Here is a 19,432-nt window from a genome sequence, read left to right on the forward strand (position 1 = left end):
ACCAAGGAACCATGCAAGGTCCCGAGGCTACCGCAAGAGGTGCTGGAGAAAGATTAGGTGCCAAGAGTGGATAAAAGCCCAAAGTACCTATCTTTTGAGTACTTTCCCATATTCTGAAACCTGGGTGAGTCTAATCTGAACCATCCAATGGGTCAGAGCATGCGCGCCCCCTTGGTGGGGAGGGGGAATCTGCAAACGGAAGTGGAGCCGTAGCTTGTGGGGAATGTAGTCTCAGGGCTTCTTAAATGGGACTAGGAGGCCACTCAGCCCCAGGACTGTCTCAGTCATTTGCCTCAGAAGGAAGAGTCTGTTGTGCTCCTTATTAATGAGACATAGAATAAGAAATGGGTGAAATGATGGCTACAGACAATCTGGGGTAGAATTTGACAGATTCCTAAATTTCACCCTCCTGAAGATCAGGGGCTGCTCTCCTTCAGTTTCTTTCTTTGAAACTGCTGAGGGTTCCAGAAACCGACTAGGAGTTTTATTTTGCTCACCTAAGCATTGGAGTGAGGGAGTGTGGTTGTGTTTGGTTTCTGTTTCTTTTTCCCCGGAGAGTGCTAATGGGAAAACTCAAGTCTGTGAAGATGCTTAGCACAGTGCTTGGCACAAAGAAGCCAGTAGGTTTGTGGCCTTTGTGGAACCTAATATGGTAAAGGCCTCTGAGGGTAAAAGTGATTACCCATTATGGGGTACCGACTTGAAGGGAAGAAATATATGGTTTGGGTCAGAGGATCTATGGGTCTGTCCTTTCCCATTGCTTGACTCCCCATAGTAGCTCTTGAACACTCCCTCATTTCACTGAAGAAAAAAACCGAGAGATAATGAGCTCAATCAAGGTCCTACCATGACATAGCAACAGCATTGAAACTAGTACCCAGGGCTCATTCTCCAATGATTTACCTACAGGCAAGCCAATGAGGTGTGGAGATCAGCTTCTCATACTTCTGAGAGTGAATAAAGGCTAGGTAGTGTCAGGGAAAAGTGTCGTCAGAATTCTGGCTTTCTGCCTAGACAAATGGATGTCTCTACATCTGGGGAGTTTCTTATGTAAGTTGGCTATACAAAGTAAGTTTACCTTTCCCATGAGCTTTGGGTTGTGAGGAATAACTGAATCTCCAGTGATAAGGAGCCTGGGACCCATGAAATTGGTAAAGTAGACATATTCAAATGTGTCCTGTGCTCTAACCTAAGCTGTATTGTCCCTTCTATTTTATGTCCCCTCTTCCTTGTAGTGATTATTATTATTATAAGTTGTAAGCTAACCTATGAGAGGCGCCTGGGTGGCTCAGTTGGTTGGGTGTCCGACTTCGGCTCGGGTCATGATCTAGCGGTTCGTGGGTTCGGGCCCCGCTTCAGGCTCTGTGCTGACAGCTCAGAGCCTGGAGCCGGCTTCTGATTCTGTGTCTCCCTCTCTTTCTGCCCCTCTGCCACTCATGCCCTATCTCACTTTCTCAAAAATAAATAAACATTAAGCTAACCTATGAAATGATAGAGTTAGAGGATTTTATTATTTTCTTCTTAGATACCTTCAGAAATTGAATTCCTAATTCAATGATAATCAGCAGCATGGGATTTGGAAAAAGCAGAGGTCTTAGCCTTCGGAAAGCCTAGATTCAAGTCCCAACTTGATCATTAAATCTGACATAAATTACTTCTCTGAGTTTTCTTATCTATTAAATGGGAGTACTGATACTTTATCAGGCTGGGGTCGAATACACATGAGATTTTTACCAGAGTAAAGCACTTAACACATGGTGAAGGGTACATGGGTTCAAGGATTTTGAGCTTCAGGTCCCCAAATGTCCCTGAGTTGTGTTTGAAAAAGTAAGAAGTAAGTAAAAAGTAAGAAGTAAGTAAAAAGTAAGAAGTAAAAAGTAAAAAGAAACACAAAAAGAAGTGTTTAGAGGAAGTTCTGGGGAAAATCTCTTTTCTGAGGGAATGGTTAGCAGGAGGTATGTAGTCAGAATTTGGAATGCCAGCATGTAAATTAAGATGGTGTTTAATTTCCATAGAGTTCCTGTATATGCCAGGCTGGACTTCTGAGAGTCCATATCTATTTTCTTAAAAGATGGCTTTTCCCCTGGCCTACAGTTGTCCTCCAAGCTAGATAATGGCCAAGCATTGGAGACAGAAGAGTAACCTGTGTTGAAACTCAGGAACATCCTCCCTGGAATCAGGAGTTCAGCATAAATGGGGGCTCTTTTGGCCCAAATATTTCTTTCCATAGCTTCTTTGAATTAGCTCTGACTCAATTCTGGCAGTTATGCCTTGAGGGGTTGAAGTCAAAATTACACCAAGGAACACATACTGGAAGGACAGGAGCAGATTCTTAATGTTCTGCCCAAGTATATCTAGTTCTGTGTTCAGTAGCAGAATCCAAAAATTGATGAGGATTTGTAACCATGACATAAGAGAAAACTTGCAGAAAGAGTCCTGGAAGTTCACATAGTAGGTGAGATAGGGCACTTGGGTTATCCAGGAGATAACCCAATCTAGAAGGACAGAGTTGAAGAGAAGGAATAGAGCTCATTGGCTCTTTGTTTCCCATAAGGACACACACAAATTAAGTATGTGGAATACTGGAAAATATTCGTGAGGATTTTCTTCCAAAAAGGAAAAAAACAAGCAGCAGTGAGGAAGAGATTTATGTATCTTTGGGCCAGTATCCTTGCTGTGTGTTACAAGATTTGTATTTCTCTTGGGCCTCTAATCTTTTTAGAGAAGTTTGTGATTCTTTCCTAAGGCCCTATACCTCTAATATTAATTTGTCTCTTTGCTTATAGTTATCAACTACTGTAGCATAGCAGAGGTCATGATGGGAATACATGAAACTAGAAGGCATGAATACAGGGCAACAAAGTTGAGAAGAGATTGGAAGGTCCTTCTTCTAACTCTCAGTACGCTATATCTCAGGAGATCCTAGCTTTAGGTTTAGGCCAAAGTCTTTTGGAAATTTGTTTAATATCCCTAATAACCCCTGAAAACAGGACTCTATTTTCTCTTTCCCCTTCTCTTTTCCTCAGGTCTATGCATCTCAAGCCAGTTTTCCAAGAAGTCTTAACCCTGAATTCTATAGCAACAAGGAATGGTCTTCAAGTCTAAATACAGAAATAGGACCAGAAATTCAATGGAATTGGCATTACTGACTTCCCCAGTACAGAAAACTAAACCATAATTTGAAGAACTTTCCTAAGAAGAGGAGTCACAATATCTGTATCCCAGATTGGAGGAATAGGGAAAGTCCAGGTAAGTGAGTAGAAATGTCTGTTATTTAAGCCCAATATAGACAGAAAACAGGTTATGACCTTTCTCCTTCTCCCCTCAACCCAAACTTCTTACTCTCACTTTCTGAGAAGCAAATTCAGTTTGGGACCATCCTGGGGCCAAGCAACAGATGGTCTTGAAGGCAAACTATCTTTCTAGAATCAATTTTACGGAGAACAGATCTAGATTTCAAATCAAGGATGAAAAACACATAAAAAATACATTTCAGTTTTCATTTTCCTAGCAATATTACCTTTGGGAAGATAGACCCTCTTGTAATGAAGAAAATAAGAATATTCCTTATTTCTAATTACTTTCTTCTTCTCTAGATCACTCACCTTCCTAGTTTCCTTCTCTTCCTGATGATAGTAATTCTAGAGACTGAAAGATGGTATACCCAATTTTCTTACAGTCAGGTCCTAAGTAAGTTTTTCTTTTTTTTTCCTTTTTTTCAAATAACATCTTTTATTTTTTTCTTCCAAGATTTTATTTAAATTCAAGTTATTCAACATATTGTGTAGTATTTGTTTCAGAAGTAGAATTCAGTGATTCATCACTTACATATAACACCCAGTGCTCATCACAAGTGCCCTCCTTAGGGTTCCTGGATGGCTCAATCGGTTAAGGGTCTTTATTTTGGCTCAGGTAATGACATCACAATTGTGAGATCAAGCCCATGTTGAGCTCTGTGCTCGGCATGGAGGCTGCCTGCTTGAGATTCTCTCTCTCCCTCTGCCCCTTTCCCGCTTGCACGCATGTGTACGTGCGCTCTCTCTCTCTCTCTCTCTCTCTCTCTCTCTCTCTCAAAAAAAAAAAAAATGGTAGCAACAAGTGCCCTCTTTAATGCCCATCACCCACTTAGCCCATTCCCCCACCCTCCTCCTCTCCAGCAATCCTCAGTTTGTTCTCTATAGTTAAGAGTCTCTTGTGGTTTGCTTCCTTCTCTGTTTTTATTTCATTTTTATTTTTCCTTCCCTTCCTCTATGGTCATCCACATATGAATAAAGTCAAATGGTATTTGCCTTTCTCTGATTGATTTATTTCACCTAGCATAATACACTCTAGTTCCAGCCACATTGTTGAAAATAGCAAGATTTCATTCTTTTTGATGGCTGAGCAATATTCCACTGTACATATATACCACATCTTCTTTATCCATACATCAGTCAATGGACATTGGCTGTCTCCATAATTTGGCTATTATTGTTAGTGCTTCTATAAACATTAGGGTGCATGTACCCCTTTGAATCAGTATTTTTGTATCCTTTGGATAAATACCTAGTAGTGCAATTGCTGGGTCTTAGGGTAGTTCTGTATTTAACTTTCTGAGGAACCTCCATGCTATTTTCCAGAGTGGCTGCACCAGTTTGCATTCCCTCCAACAGTGCAAGAGGGTTCCCCTTTCTCCGCATCCTCACCCACATGTTGTTTCCTGAGTTGTTAATGTTAGCCATTCAGACAGGTGTGAAGTGGTATCTCCTTGTGGTTTTGACTTGTATATCTCAAATGATTAGTGATGTTGAGCATTTTTTCATGTGTCTGTTATCCATTTTTATGCCTTCTTTGGAGAAGTGTCTGTTCATGTCTTCTGCCCATTTCTTTTTTTTTTAATTTTTTTTTACATTCATTTATTTTTGAGAGACAGAGACAGAACACAAGTCAGGGAGGGACAGAGAGAGGAGACACAGAATCCAAAGCAGGCTCCAGGCTCCAAGCTGTCAGCACAGAGCCCGACGTGGGGCTCAAACTCACAAACTGTGAGATCATGACCTGAGCTGAAGTCGGACACTTAACCGACTAAGCCACCTAGGTGCCCTGTCCTCTGCCCATTTCTTAACTGGATTATTTATTTTTGGGGTGTTGAATTTGGTAAGTTCTTTATGTATTTCAGATACTAGTCCTTTATCACATATGTCATCTGCAAATATCTTCTCCTATTCCATAGGCTGCCTTTTAGTTTTGTTGATGGTGTCTTTGATGTGCAGAAGCTTTTTTATCTTGATGAAGTTCTAGTAGTTCATTTTTGCTTTTGTTTCCCTTGTCAGGAGACATGTCTAGTAAGAAGTTGCTATGGCTGATGTCAAAGAGGTTGCTGCTTATGTTCTTTTTTAAGATTTTTATGGTTTCCTGTCTCACATTTAGATCCTTTACCCATTTTGAATTTATTTTTGTGTATGGTGTAAGAAAGTGGTCCAATTTCATTCTTCTGCGTGTTGCAGTCTAGTTTTCCCAACATCATTTGTTGAAAAGACTGTCTTTTTTCCATTGGATACTCTTTTTTTTAATGTTTATTTATTTTTTGAGAGAAAGAGAGCGCACATAAGCAGGGGAAGGGCAGAGGGAGTGGACAGAGGATCTGAAGTGAGTTCTGGGCTGAGAGCAGAGAGCCTGATGTGGGGCTCGAACCTGCGAATGGTGAGATCATGACCTGAGCTGAAATTGGACACTTAACCAACTGAGCTATCCAGGTATCCATCCATTGGATAGTCTTTCCTGCTCTGTCGAAGATTAGTTTACCATATAGTTGTGGGTCCATTTCTGGGTTTTCTATTCTTTTCCATTGATCTATGTGTCTGTTTTTGTGCCAGTACCATACTGCTTAATGATTACAGCTTTGTAATATAGCTTGATGTCTAGAATTGTGATGCCTTCCACTTTGCCTTCTTATTCAACATTACTTTGGCTATTCGGGGTCTTTCCTGGTTCCACACAAATTTTAGAATTGTTTGTTCTAGCTCTGTGAAAAATGATGGTGTTATTTTGATTATGACGGGGATGTCCACTCTCACTACTGTTAGTTAAAATAGTACTGGAAGTCCTAGCCTCAGCAATGAGACAACAAAAAGAAATAAAAGGCATCCAAATCAGCAAGGAAGAAGTCAAATATTCACTCTTCACAGACGACATGATTCTCCACATGGAAAACCCAAAGACTCCACTATAAAATTGCTAGAACTGATACATGAATTCAGCAAAGTCACAGGACATAAAATCAACATACAGAATTCTGTTGCATTTATATATACCAAAAATGAAGCAACAGAAAGAGAAATCAGGAAATCAATCCCATTTACAGTTGCATCAAAAAACATAAGATACATAGGAATAAACCTAACCAAAGTGGTAAAAGATCTGTACTCTGAAAACTATAGAACACTTATGAGAGAAATTGAAGAAGACACAAAGAAATGGAAAAACATTACATGCTCATGGAATGGGTGAACAGATATTGTTAAAATGTCTATACTACCCAAAGAAATCTACACATTCAATGTAATCCCTAAGTAAGTTTTTCTTTGTTTCTTATTGAGAAGATGACAGGCCATGCGTTAATTCAGAAATCATAATGCTGGGAAGTGGGGACTGCCAGGGAATTGCTATGATGAAATCTGACAAAAAGCTTCAATGGTGAACCTAGGGAAGATGATTTTCTGATAGTTTGTAGTGTGTATTTGTTTATATGTGTGTGTATTTCTGAAATGTGATTTCAGGATAGTGCTAATAGAGGATAGATGGTCCTACATATACCTATCCTGTCTTACTAAGCTTCTAAGTCATGAGTTGGCAAACATTTTCTATAAAGGACCAGATAGTAAATATTGTTTACTTTGCTATCCATAGTCACTATCACAGCTACTCAACTGTGCCACTGTAGCATAAAAGCAGCCATAGACAAAATGTAAACAAATAAGCATGCACATTGAAATATGAATTTCATATAATTTTATGTGTCACAAAATATTCTTCTTCTGATTTTTTTTCAACCATTTAAAATTGGAAAATCCACTTTTATTCACAGTTCATATAAAAACAGGTGGCAGGCCAATTTTTCCTGAGGGCTGTAGTTTGCTCATTCCTATTCTATGTTCATAAGATTTCATTGTGCATTTGGGAAGTACAGAGTGGGGTGTAAACTGTGGGCATTTAAAAGGGGATATCAAGCTGGATATTCAGAGTGAATATCCAATTAAATATAGGCCAAAATCAGGCATTATGATCTCTCTTGGAACCCAGGAATTTTATTTTATTTTTTTTTCAAGGGTAACAATATTTAATATTTATTTATTTATTTATTTATTTTTTCAATATATAGTTTATTGTCAAATTGCTTTCCATACAACACCCAGTGCTCATCCCAAAAGGTGCCCTCCTCAATACCCATCACCCACCCTCCCCTCCCTCCCACCCCCCATCAACCCTCAGTTTGTTCTCAGTTTTTAAGAATCTCTTATGCTTTGGCTCTCTTCCACTCTAACCTCTTTTTTTTTTTTCCTTCCCCTCCCCCATGGGTTTTTATTAAGTTTCTCAGGATCCACATAAGAGTGAAACCATATGGTATCTGTCTTTCTCTGTATGGCTTATTTCACTTAGCATAACACTCTCCAGTTCCATCCATGTTGCTACAAAGGGCCATATTTCATTCTTTCTCATTGCCACGTAGTACTCCATTGTGTATATAAACCACAATTTTTTATCCATTCATCAGTCGATGGACATTTAGGCTCTTTCCATAATTTGGCTATTGTTGAGAGTGCTGCTATAAACATTGGGGTACAAGTGCCCCTATGCATCAGTACTCCTGTATCCCTTGGGAACCCAGGGATTTTAAATACTACTTTAAATTTTGATTAACGTAATGCGTGCAATAAGAACGAAGTCAAGTAACATTGAAAGACTTACTATAAATATAATGGCTTTCTACCCCACTCCTTCTTACTTCTTCAAGTCTTCCTGCCCAGAGACAACAACTTTGGACTCCTTTTCTAGCTGTGTCTTCTGGCTTTCATATATCTCTGTTTGCCTATCTACAAATTTCCAAATATCTTTTCCATTCATTTATTTTTGACATTGTCCTTTGACTTCCAATTGTGATAGATAGGAATGGTAGAGAAAATATAGCTTTGCTGTGCTTCCATAACTCTCTACTTTTCTTTCCCCATCTTCCCAGTAGAGTTATATACAGTTTTTGGTTAAGTCAGCATTCAGTATTTACATTATTATTGTCCAGATATTCTATTAGATTATTGTAATGTACTGTGATTACGTTCTTACCTCTTCACTAACATTGGTAATTGCTTTATCTTTTCACAGTTTTTACATAAATTTTCCTTTACCAATTGCTATTTCTTCTGACATCTTGTCTTCCAAAAACTTTTCATTACAGATTCCCACAAGGGCAACTTCATCAGCTAATCTATCAGTTCCAGTGTGTGTGTGTGTGTGTGTGTGTGTGTGTGTGTGTGTGTGTGTGTGTAAATGAGAAAGAGAGAGAGAGAGAGAGAGAGAGAGGCTCTCCCTAGAGATTTATTCTACTCCTTTGATCCTGCTGTGCAGCTGTGATTCTGAGACTTCCCTTTACTGCTATCCTAAGAATTCCCCTTGGCTTTATCCTGATTTGAATTACCAATTTCTTGGATCTCATGCCTTCCTTTTTTTCTGATGGAATATACTTACTAGTAGCTTTGTCAAGATTTTAAAAATGGCATAATGACAGAGGGAATTGGGATAGCAGCATTTAATATGTATGACTTTTGAATCACACTGCTCTAGTCTGGTATGTAATTCTCATTTTAGGATATCTCTTCCTCATTGGGATTCTTTCACCTCTCTCTTGTGGGATCTCCTATGTTCTGCATCCCATATGTTACTCCTTTCTTAGTCTACTCCCTTTTTTTGGAGTAAAGTATCCTGTAGTATCTTCTGAGAAAAAGTGCATGGGAGGTAAAAGTAAGAACTTGCATGTCAGAAATGTCTTTATTCTACCCTCACACTTGATTGGTAGTTTCACTGGGTTTAGTATTCTAGGTTGGATATATTCTTTTTCTGTGGTATTTACCCATTATTTTGTAGATTCTGGAGTTGCTTTTGAGAAGCATTTCTGTTTCTGATTCTTTTTATCTTACCTATTTTATCTTTCTATTTTTCTATATTTCTATCTATCTGGAAGCTTACAAAATCTTCTCTTTGTACCAGTGTACTGTAGTTTTACAGTGATATACTGTGGTGTATTTCTATTTTCTTTATTACACTGAGCATTTTGTGGACCCTTCAATCTGGAAATTCATGAAATTCTAAGAAATTGTTTGGTTCTAAGAAAAAAATTTTGAATGATTTCGATGATGATTTCCTCCCATATGATAATCTCTTTGGCTCTTTGCCTCACTTCCTGAGAGATACTCTTTTCCAACTCTTGTATTGTGTTTCTATATCATATTTAATTCTAAGAGCCCTTCATTTGTCTTCTAAATATTCCTTTTCTTAGCATCCTATACTTGCTTCATGGATGCATTTCATCCTCTGAGTGTCTGTGAATTTTGACTTTTGTTTTTCTTTTCTATGCACATTCTCTGTTTCCTCCAAGTTGCCTCCCCGCCCACCTTTGTTACTATTAGTTTGATTTGGCCTTTATTTCTCATATTGGAAGTTTTCTCATTTGCCTGGTAATACTTCGTTGTCTGTTCATATGTAGAGTAGAAGGCTAAAATATAGATTGAAATTCCAAAATGCTTTAGTGGGGACTTGTTAACTACGAGCTTTTTTATTGGTTACACTGGTTGGGTCTTTGGTTAGGAAGTCCTGATATCAATATGTTTAGGTCCTTCCTCTCTGGTTGCTCTGATTCATCAGAGAAGACTCTTCTGGTCTTCTGCTTGGAGGCTAAAGATGTGGCTGCCAGCACTCTGGGAGTTAAATGGGAGAGGAGATCTGAGAATCTTAACATCTAGGAAACATATCTTTCTTTAATCCCCCTATTTTTGGGGTAATATTAATTCCTTCAAATAGAACTATTGTAGCTGAGACAAAATCACTCTGTTTACTTCCTCCAAAGAATAAATATCCAATTTTCTGCTAGGATGGGTAAGAGGTGGTCTCAGAGCTATTGCAGTGAGGGAAAGGATGAAGGATTAAAAAAAAATTTTAAGTAACTTTCAACTAGTTCTTCCCATTTTAGCCTTCACTCCACACTTTTCATTCTCAGTTCCAGAGGATTTTGCACATCACAATTTGTTCTTAGCCCCATGCCCCTGCCTAGCTGGTGGCCTGGAATTTGTCTTTCTTAGTTCTGCAAAATCAGATACCATGCATCTATCAGCCTTCAGTTTCTAAAATATATTGTGCTGATGTTTTATCTTTTGTTTACTCTGTAGGTTTGTATCTTTCAAAAAAAAATCCTTCTGCTAAATTAGATGTTTGTATTCAAACTACAATATTCTGGCTTCCATGAACTTTGACCTCTCTTATTAGCCCTCAATTAATTCATTAACAATATATAGGATGCCAGTGCAACAAAAGCAAATGACCAGTTTGCTGCATTGTCATGAAATCATCATTTTGACAAATTTACCTCTTAAAAGTTTTTTTAATCTTTATTTATTTTTGAGAGGCAGAGACACAGAGCATGAGCAGGGGAGGGGGAAGAAAGAGAGGGAGACACAGAATCTGAAGCTGGGTCCAGGCTCCAAGCTGTCAGCACAGAGCCTAACGCGGGCGGCAGCTCTCGAACCGTGAGATCATGACCTGAGCTGAAGTCGGACGTTTAACGGACTGAGGCACCCAGGCACTCCAACAAATTTACCTCTTTATTTTAGCTATTTACTATTATTTAAAGTTTTAAAAAAATCATTTGTTGGGGCACCTGGGTGGCTCAGTCCGTTGAGCGAACGACTTCGGCTCAGGTCATGATCTCACGGTCTGTGAGTTCAAGCCCCGCGTCAGGCTATGTGCTGACAGCTCAGAGCCTGGAGCCCGCTTCAGATTCTGTATCTCCCTCTCTCTCTGCCCCTCCCCCACTCATGCTCTGTCTCTCTGTGTCTCCGAAATAATAAACATATAAAAAAAAATCATTTGTTGCCTAATAGCATTTTAAATAATGTTCTGTTTTCTTGGTACCATAGCTAGATACTGAGGAGCAGAGAGAGGAGATGAAAGATTATAAAAACAAAAAATAATAAGAACATGTTCTAGAATACGAAGAATTCTTATGATTTTATTTAAGAATGTATTCTTCATGAATATATTTTAGTAATTACCTAAGTAGATTCTATTTGTAAGAATAGATGTATTTGTTTTTGAAAAGCTCTTATTAATTGAATATTCATGTTTAACTGTCAGTGAAGTTCTTCCTTAGCCAGAAATCCTTATTTTTTAATGAAGTTTTTTATTCTTAAGAAGTTTTTCCAAAAAGGTGACATCATACAAGATATGTAATAAGTTATCCTGAAAGCAAAAAGAAATGTTCAATCAAAAAGGAATAACTCTGCCAATGACTGCAGTTCTTAATTTACCGTACTCTGTGATGAAGTTCTTATGAATCCTACTCTAGAGAATTCTGTTCCCTATACATGTAAAATGAAATTCAGACACTTTCTCTGATCTACATGATCTGTCCTCTGGCCACCCTGCCACTTCTCTGCCCTTTGCACTCTGCTCCAGTCACTCTAGTCTTTCTGTTTCTTGAACTCACCAAGCTTATTCCCACCTTAGCACTTTGACACTTTGTATTCTCTCTGCCTGGAACCCTCTGTTCCAAAATCTTCACATTTGCTCCTTCACATCATTCTTGTCTCAGGTCATTCCCTGACCACCCGATCTAAGGTAGTGTAACATTTGTTATTATCTGAATGATGTCCTGCTTGTTTACCTATGATTTGTTAATCGACTTCCCCTTCCTCCAGAATCTGTGATCTGTAAGAATGTCTTCTTCATTGCTGCAATTCTTGCATCTAAAAGAGTGTCTGGAGCATAGTAGATGCTCAATAAATATAAGGTTGAATGCCATATATTTAAAGGTGTAGAGAATACAGTGGTGTAGAAGCCTGTTCTTCACTGCCCCTTATGAATGGGTAAAGGAGGAAGCCCACAAATATGACTGTGTGAGGACTTGGGTATGACTTTCTTCCAGGAAGCATGGAAGAGCAAAATTTCTCTTTAAAGAACTAAAAGGGCCTCATGCAAGAGACATTGAGATATTGTTTCACTGGATAATGATCTGGGCTTGCTTAGTTTTATGAAGCAAGAATTGACCTTAGTTTGATATAAATTAGAGTGAATGGCCCATGAGTAGGAAGAGAATTACATGAATTTACTAGAAATACTTGAACAATGATACATCATTAAGGGAAAGACTGCCAACAGGAAGTCCTTGCCCCTTCTGCTTATTCCTATCTTTCCTTAAACAAACTTCTTACCTTCCTTTTGACTTCCACCTCTTTTACTTATTGCCTGCTCTTTTCCTTTTAACTAGACCCCTTTTCATCACTTACATAATAACTACTTGGATTATAGAGAGATTTGGTTTTTGTGTCAAATAGCACAGGAGTCAGGAAATATACGACCACATTCTTCAAATATTAAATCTCATGTTTACTTATATTTGTGTATTTTTATGTTTATGTAGCTATTTGTCTTTCTACTATCTGAGAATAACATCAAGCTAAGAAAATAAAAAGTAACAAATTTTAAAATAGGGTACTACCTAGATTGTGGACACATTTCATGTGAGGGAATTAGTGACAAATCTTGTGGATAGTACTAGACTTCAGCCTTATCTAATATTGATCTTCTGAAATTTCATTGGCCCTGTCCATCACTGACCTTATCCTAGACCCAGAAGTAAAGAGGATTGACAGAATGAGAATCATTAATTGGTTGAGTCAGTGTCTAAAAACTCCTAGTGTAAGACTTTCTAGTAAATTCTGTGTTTGCAAGTGTTGCTTAGGCTCAAGGCTTATGTGGGAGCTCTCACTTTCCCCTGATCCCCAAATCTAAATTTTGGATCATATACTCCCAGGTATGCCTACAAAGAGGAAAAAGTAACATCCTTTTCCAAGGGGAGTCCTAACTCCACCTATGGAGTTAGCTCTGTGTTGAGGAGGAGGATTAATAAAGGGGGCTGGCATGCTCCCTAGGGACTAACGTCAGCTAAGGCGTGAAGGCAAGGAGTGCATGATGTCTTTAAAGATTATATAATTTCCATGGCTTCTAACGTGTCATGTATAAACATGAAAACATAGGCTTTTTTTTTTCCACTTGACTATCATGATGAAGACACTGCTAAGAAAATCCTTACTATCATTATAAAACAATTGTTTCAATCCAAGGAAAAAAGAAAATTTCAAACTTTCAGTAACAACATCTACATAACAGACCACTGTGATATATTATGGAAGGAAAAGGTGATCAAGATCCGTGTGAACTAAATTATGACATAGGGTTGGAGAGTTGATATATCTCTGAGGTAAGACTGTGAAGGTGTATTGCTGGCATTGTCAGCTGAAAGCAACATTCATTCCTAATCATTCACTCCTTCTTATGATCTTTACTAGGAGATATCAAGAAAAAGCATTTGCTAGGTCAATAGCTGCATATCAGGAACCAAGGAATGGCTGAACCTGGTTAAGGTTTTTTTTTGTTTTGTTTTGTTTTACATTTATTTATTTATTTTTGAGAGACAGAGAGAGAGCACAAGTAGGGGAGGGGCAGAGAGAGAGAGGGAGACACAGAATCCGAAGCAGTCTCCAGGCTCTGAGCTGTCAGCACAGAGCCCGATGCAGGGCTCGAACTCACAAACCGTGAGATCATGACCTGAGCCAAAGTCGAAGTCAGATGCTTAACCAACAGAGCCACCCAGGCGCCCCACACCTGGTTATGTTTTTGGTGATCCATTTTCATTTTCGAGATCTATCACACAGGCCACAAAAGACAGTTGAATGGGGATGTGGTGGGAATCACCACCCCTGCATCTTTAAAGTTCTTGGTGGTGGCACTAATCTTTGTATTCCTTCCAGGAGTGTGACATTGCCTTTGATTTACTGTTTTCCTAGTGGCTTCCATTTTGCCTTTCCCAGAAAAATAGCCTTCACTCCACAGGTCAGGGAACCAGTGTGAGGATTCTGCCAGCTGCTGACTGTGCATTTTAGAAATGGAGAAATAACCACGGCATAGTTTTTGGTGACCCATTGCACCCTCTGAGAAGAGAATCTGAGCTAAAACTCCATTGATTACCTAACCTCTATAAGCCCCTTTTCTGACTGGTGGACCATAGTGACATTTTGAGTCTCCTGGAAGTTGTGTCAGTTCAGGGTTAGTGTCCGGTAGTCTCTGAAAGATCTAATTATTTCCTTTTCCCTAGTGCACAGTTACTCTGATAAAAGGCCATAGTTACCTTTGGGGAAGGCTGGGATAAGGATTAATAGTATAGTATATATCTTAAGACATTTTTGAGGATTGGCTCATAGGATTATCAAGGCTGAGAAGTCTCACAGTCTGCTACCTGCAAACTGGAGACACGGGCAAGGTGGTGTATAATTCCAGTCTGAATCCAAAAGCCTGAGAACTGGAGCACCAATGATAGAAGTTGCAATCCGAAGGCAGGGGAAAACCGATGCCACAGCTCAAGCAGACAGAGTGAATTCTCCTTTCTTCTACATTTTTATTCTTTTTAGGCCCTCAACAAATTGATACACACCCACGTTGGGAAGAGTAGTCTTCTTTACTCAGTCCAGCTATTCTAATGTTAATCCCTTCTAGAGACACTCTCACAGATACACCTAGAAATACAAACATTTGGGCATCCTGTGACCCCATCAAATTGACACATAAAATCAACCATCATATTTCCATTGCCCCTTATTGCCCTACTGGCTCAGGTTACTCCAGCAAGCCTCTCACATCCAGATATTTCAAGGCAAATGGTAGGCATACTTCTTTAGGAACATGTAAATATGACAAGCTCCCCACAAAAGTTATGACAGTAGCATCATCAGTTCCACCATCTGTGAGCATCTGAGCAGGGATGTATCCACTTGCCTCCCCCCTTCTAAATACACTCCCCAAAACCTACTGGGAATTTTCTTGGGACCTCCCTCCTTACTCTTCTTGGTGTGATGGTGGAGGAAGCTGCCCTGTCTTCTATGAGAAGGGAGGGGAAAGCCACAAATCTTTTCTAAGCCATCACAACTCTGATAATTTTTTCTTCTCCCCTCCCCAGTCTTTTGCTTTTTGAACTGGGAAACGTGGAGTAGATAGTCAAGTGTGGGAAAACTAGTTTGTCTGCATCTTATTGAACCTGGAGGGAGTATCTGACTCCCAAATGTGGCTAGCTCTTTGGTGGTATCTCTTTTGAACATGAGGATTTCAGTACCTCTCTGCCTCACTAAAGGCCCTAGGCATCAATTCTTGAGCAACAGAGATAGCTCCACTCAATATTAGTTACATTTACATTTTTTTTCCTGAAATGATACACAAATAGGTGGAAACACTGGTTACCTCTGGAAAAGGAAATTTAGAGGCTGGAGACATAATTACCTGTCTATATTACCTATTTAAAAATAAAGTAATCTTAAAAGGGGAGACTGGGAGACTTGCTTCTAAATTTGCTGTGCCTAAATAGTTTCTGGACAATGGTTAAGGCTAACAGCCTAATGGAAGTGGACTGAGGTATGCATTTTCCTGGGTCAGGTCATCATGCAGGTAAAAAAGTTAAGCTTGGAGTAGTGGATCTAAGGATCTGTGAGATTAGAGCAAGAGTATGAGGGCCAAATATTTTGGACATTTCTGGGGACTAGGGTGAGGCCAGAGAGAATTTCTGGAATGCAGTAGAAGTGACTTTCTGAATATATTATTATTCATGGTTGACATAATGAATCTGCATATTGGCATGTCCTGTGTAGTCATTCACTCAATAACAAGAATAGAGTGTCACAAGGACAGGGAGTTTTGGCTCTTGCTTACTGATGCATCCCTGGCATTTAGAACATTGCCTGGCAAATTACAGACATTCTAAGTCTATTTGTGGAATGAATAAATGAATGGGGATAAGACAGATAACACTAACATCCAGAATCATAATGTCGTCCATGAATACTAATTCTGAAAAATGCCGTGCACTTCCTGTCAGTGGAAGAGCTCCCTTCAGCCACTCTACATCCCTGCCTTCCAATAAGGTATGGGAAGGTCTGGAGGAAAGAAAAGGAGAAAGAAGCTGCTAAGCTGCTTAGGGTGAGAGTAACTGGAGTAGGGACTAGAACGAGCAGCCCCAAGGCTGGGATGCACTATTATGAATTCCCCTCCAGTTTTTGGTTTCATACTCTTGCTCTAATCTCAAGGTACTACTGAACAGAGTCCTAAATTTGTAAGAATAGGGGTGGGGGCTGGGAGTACAGATCTGCTCCTAATTTGCATGTCTACATCCAATTTAGAAAATACACAAAGATCTCTCTCCTCTCCAGCTCAGATGTCTTGCTCTAGACCATGTTAAAAAGTTTCTATTAATTTCTGATTTTTGCTCCTCTGGTTATTTTGCTCCTCTGGCATTGTTGGATATGAAAAAACAGACCCTCTTCCACTTTTAGGAATTTATCATACAGAAATCATTGTTCAGCTATGTCAAGGATATGTGTACAAGATGTTCACTTACTTATAACAATGAAAATTTAGAAACCCAATTATCCAATAACAGGAGAATGGTTCAATAAATTATGATCCATCTGTGGCAATATGTAGAATGGTGGTTAAAAACATTGGCTCTGGAGTTAGAATGTCTGGATTCAAATCCTGGCTCTGCTGTTTACTAGTTGAGTGGCTAAATCTCAATTTCCATATCTATAAAATGGAGATATTCTAGTCTCTACCTAATATAGTCATTCTGTGACTTTGAATAAATTATTTAATCTGCTTGATCTCACTTTGCCACCAGTAAAATAAAAGTGGTAATATCTGCCTCCCTGGAAATAAACTAATCACCATGTAAATTGCTGAGTTTAATGTCTGACATAAGTAATAATAATAATACCTCACATTTATTGCACCATTGTAATGTGTCAGGCATTGTTCACTTTATTTATTATTTTTTAAACTACATTTTCTTGTCTTTTTTTTAATGTTTATTTATTTTTGAGAAAGAGAGAAAGACAGAACATAAGTAGGGGAGGGGCAGAGAGAGAAGGAGACACAGAATCCAAAGCAGGCTCTAGGCTCTGAGCTGTCAGCACAGAGCCCGACGATGCGGGGCTCAAACTCACGAACTATGAGATCATGACCTGAGCCCAAATCAAGAGTCCAAAGCTCAACTGGCTGATCCACCCAGGTGCCCCCAATGAATACATTGTTAAATCACATAATAAGGACTACAGAGAAGGATGATCCAGAGTTGGTTAATTCAACAACTCATTAACTTCATTAGAAGCTTAGGTGTCTTCTAAATCTTTCTGCTCTGCCATCCTCACTTGGTGTTGGTTTATCTTTTTAGTCTGGATGCTCCATGCTTCCAAGATGGCTGACAAAATCCTGAACATCACACATTCAGAGGAGCAGGAAATGTCCCTGTGCTTATGTCCCTTGAAAGAGTGAGGACAGGGGTGCCTGGGTGGCTCAGTTGGTTAGCATCCGACTTCAGCTCGGGTCATGAACTCCCATTCACAAGTTTGAGCCCTGCATCAGACTCTGTGCTGACAGTTTTGAGCCTGGAGCCTGCTTTGGATTCTGTCTCCCTCTCTCTCTGCCCCTTTCTGCTTGCCCTCTGTCTCTCTCTTTCTCTCAAAAATAAATAAACATTTAAAAAAATTTTTAAAAAAACAGTAAGGATAATCTTCCCAGAAGCCTACCAGGAGATTAGCCTCCCAAATATTTTACTGGATTTTCATCATACTCTTATACTTAAAGTAATGCTTGGCAAGGGAAATAGGATCACCATGATAGGTATGGACTAATTAAGACTGACCCCCTGTAGCTACCCAGCTACCCTTGGGGCATTTGAAAAGGGGAAACAAAATTAGGAATCTATTAGAATAAAGGGGAGAAGTGTTGTTTACATTTTTGTTTGATTCTTTCCCTTTGAGTGTGGACTGGACCTATTGACCTTTTCCTAATGAATATAATACAGGAAAAATGATTGGATGTCACTTGCATGATTAGGTTATAAGAGACTTCACCTTCCATGTGGCTGGCATTTTCTCTGTCTGGCTTTTCTTGTGTGCTTCAATGAAGCAAAGTGGAAAGGCTCATGTGGCAAGGAATAGAGGTCAGCCTTTTGCATTACTAGGGAGGAACCAAGGCCTCAGTCCAAACATATAAACATTCATGACACTAAATAAATATCCAGTATGCTGGATGGCTTCCTTTTGCCCTTAAAAATCCATTCTCCACCCTGCTCTGTGCTCCCAGGGAATAATCTGTAAGTTCTCCACCATGGGCTTCCTTGCCATCTTACTTCCATTTGGATTCTACCAAGAGGGCCACTGTCTGAAGATGAGAGGTAGAACAGAGGATGAGGCCTGGGTACTTATTCTCCCAGCAACTTCTCTGTGAATGTGACCTTATTGGAAACAGGGTCTTTGCAGATGTAATCAAGTTAAGATGAAGCCATACTGGACTAGGGTGTGCACTTATCCAATGACTGGTGTCTTTTTGTAAGAAGAGGGGAATTTGGACACAGACATATAGGGAGATGGGCAGGTGATAATGAAATATTGTGTCTATAAGCTAAGGAATGCCAGGGATTGCCAGTTACCACCACCAGAAGGAGAGAAGCATGGAACAGATTCTCCCTCAGAGCCTCCAGGAGTAATCAATCCTGCTGATACCTTGATTTTGGACTTCTAGCATTCCAAACTGAGAGAGAATAGATTTCTGTTGTTTTAAACTACCCAGTTTGTGAAGTTGGTGGTACTTTGTTATGGCAACCCTAAAAAACAAATACATTAATCAGTCTTTTTTTTTTTTTTTTTTGGCATAATGTTAGAAAACCATAACTCTGTGCTGAATGGCTGTTACCATTTTAATGTTTTTTTTCCTGATTATGATAGTAATACATGCTATTAAAAAATAGAAAGATTCAGGGGCGCCTGGGTGGCGCAGTCGGTTAAGCGTCCGACTTCAGCCAGGTCACGATCTCGCGGTCCGTGAGTTCGAGCCCCGCGTCAGGCTCTGGGCTGATGGCTCGCAGCCTGGAGCCTGTTTCCGATTCTGTGTCTCCCTCTCTCTCTGCCCCTCCCCCGTTCATGCTCTGTCTCTCTCTGTCCCAAAAATAAATAAACGTTGAAAAAAAAAATTAAAAAAAAAATAGAAAGATTCAAAGAAAAATAACGATTAGGAAATCACATCCATAATACTTTCGCGGTTATCATTTTAGTATTTTCCATTTATCCCTTGCCAAAATGTGGCTTTA

General features: G+C 39.3%; 1 protein-coding gene across 1 annotated transcript in view; it reads left to right on the forward strand.

The window, feature by feature from the left end:
- The first annotated feature begins 3,063 nt into the window (after nt 1-3,063).
- OR10AD1 (olfactory receptor family 10 subfamily AD member 1) overlaps nt 3,064-19,432 on the forward strand; it is a 90,934-nt gene continuing 74,565 nt past the window's right edge. Inside the window, exon 1 of the mRNA XM_086713553.1 lies at nt 3,064-3,249. The gene's annotated coding sequence lies outside the window, so the exon portion shown is untranslated. The remainder of the gene's footprint in view (nt 3,250-19,432) is intronic.

Source organism: Puma concolor, chromosome B4 (assembly GCF_028749965.1).
Source record: "Puma concolor isolate L17-30 chromosome B4, mPumCon1.1.hap2, whole genome shotgun sequence".
Taxonomy (NCBI): Eukaryota; Metazoa; Chordata; class Mammalia; order Carnivora; family Felidae; genus Puma; species Puma concolor.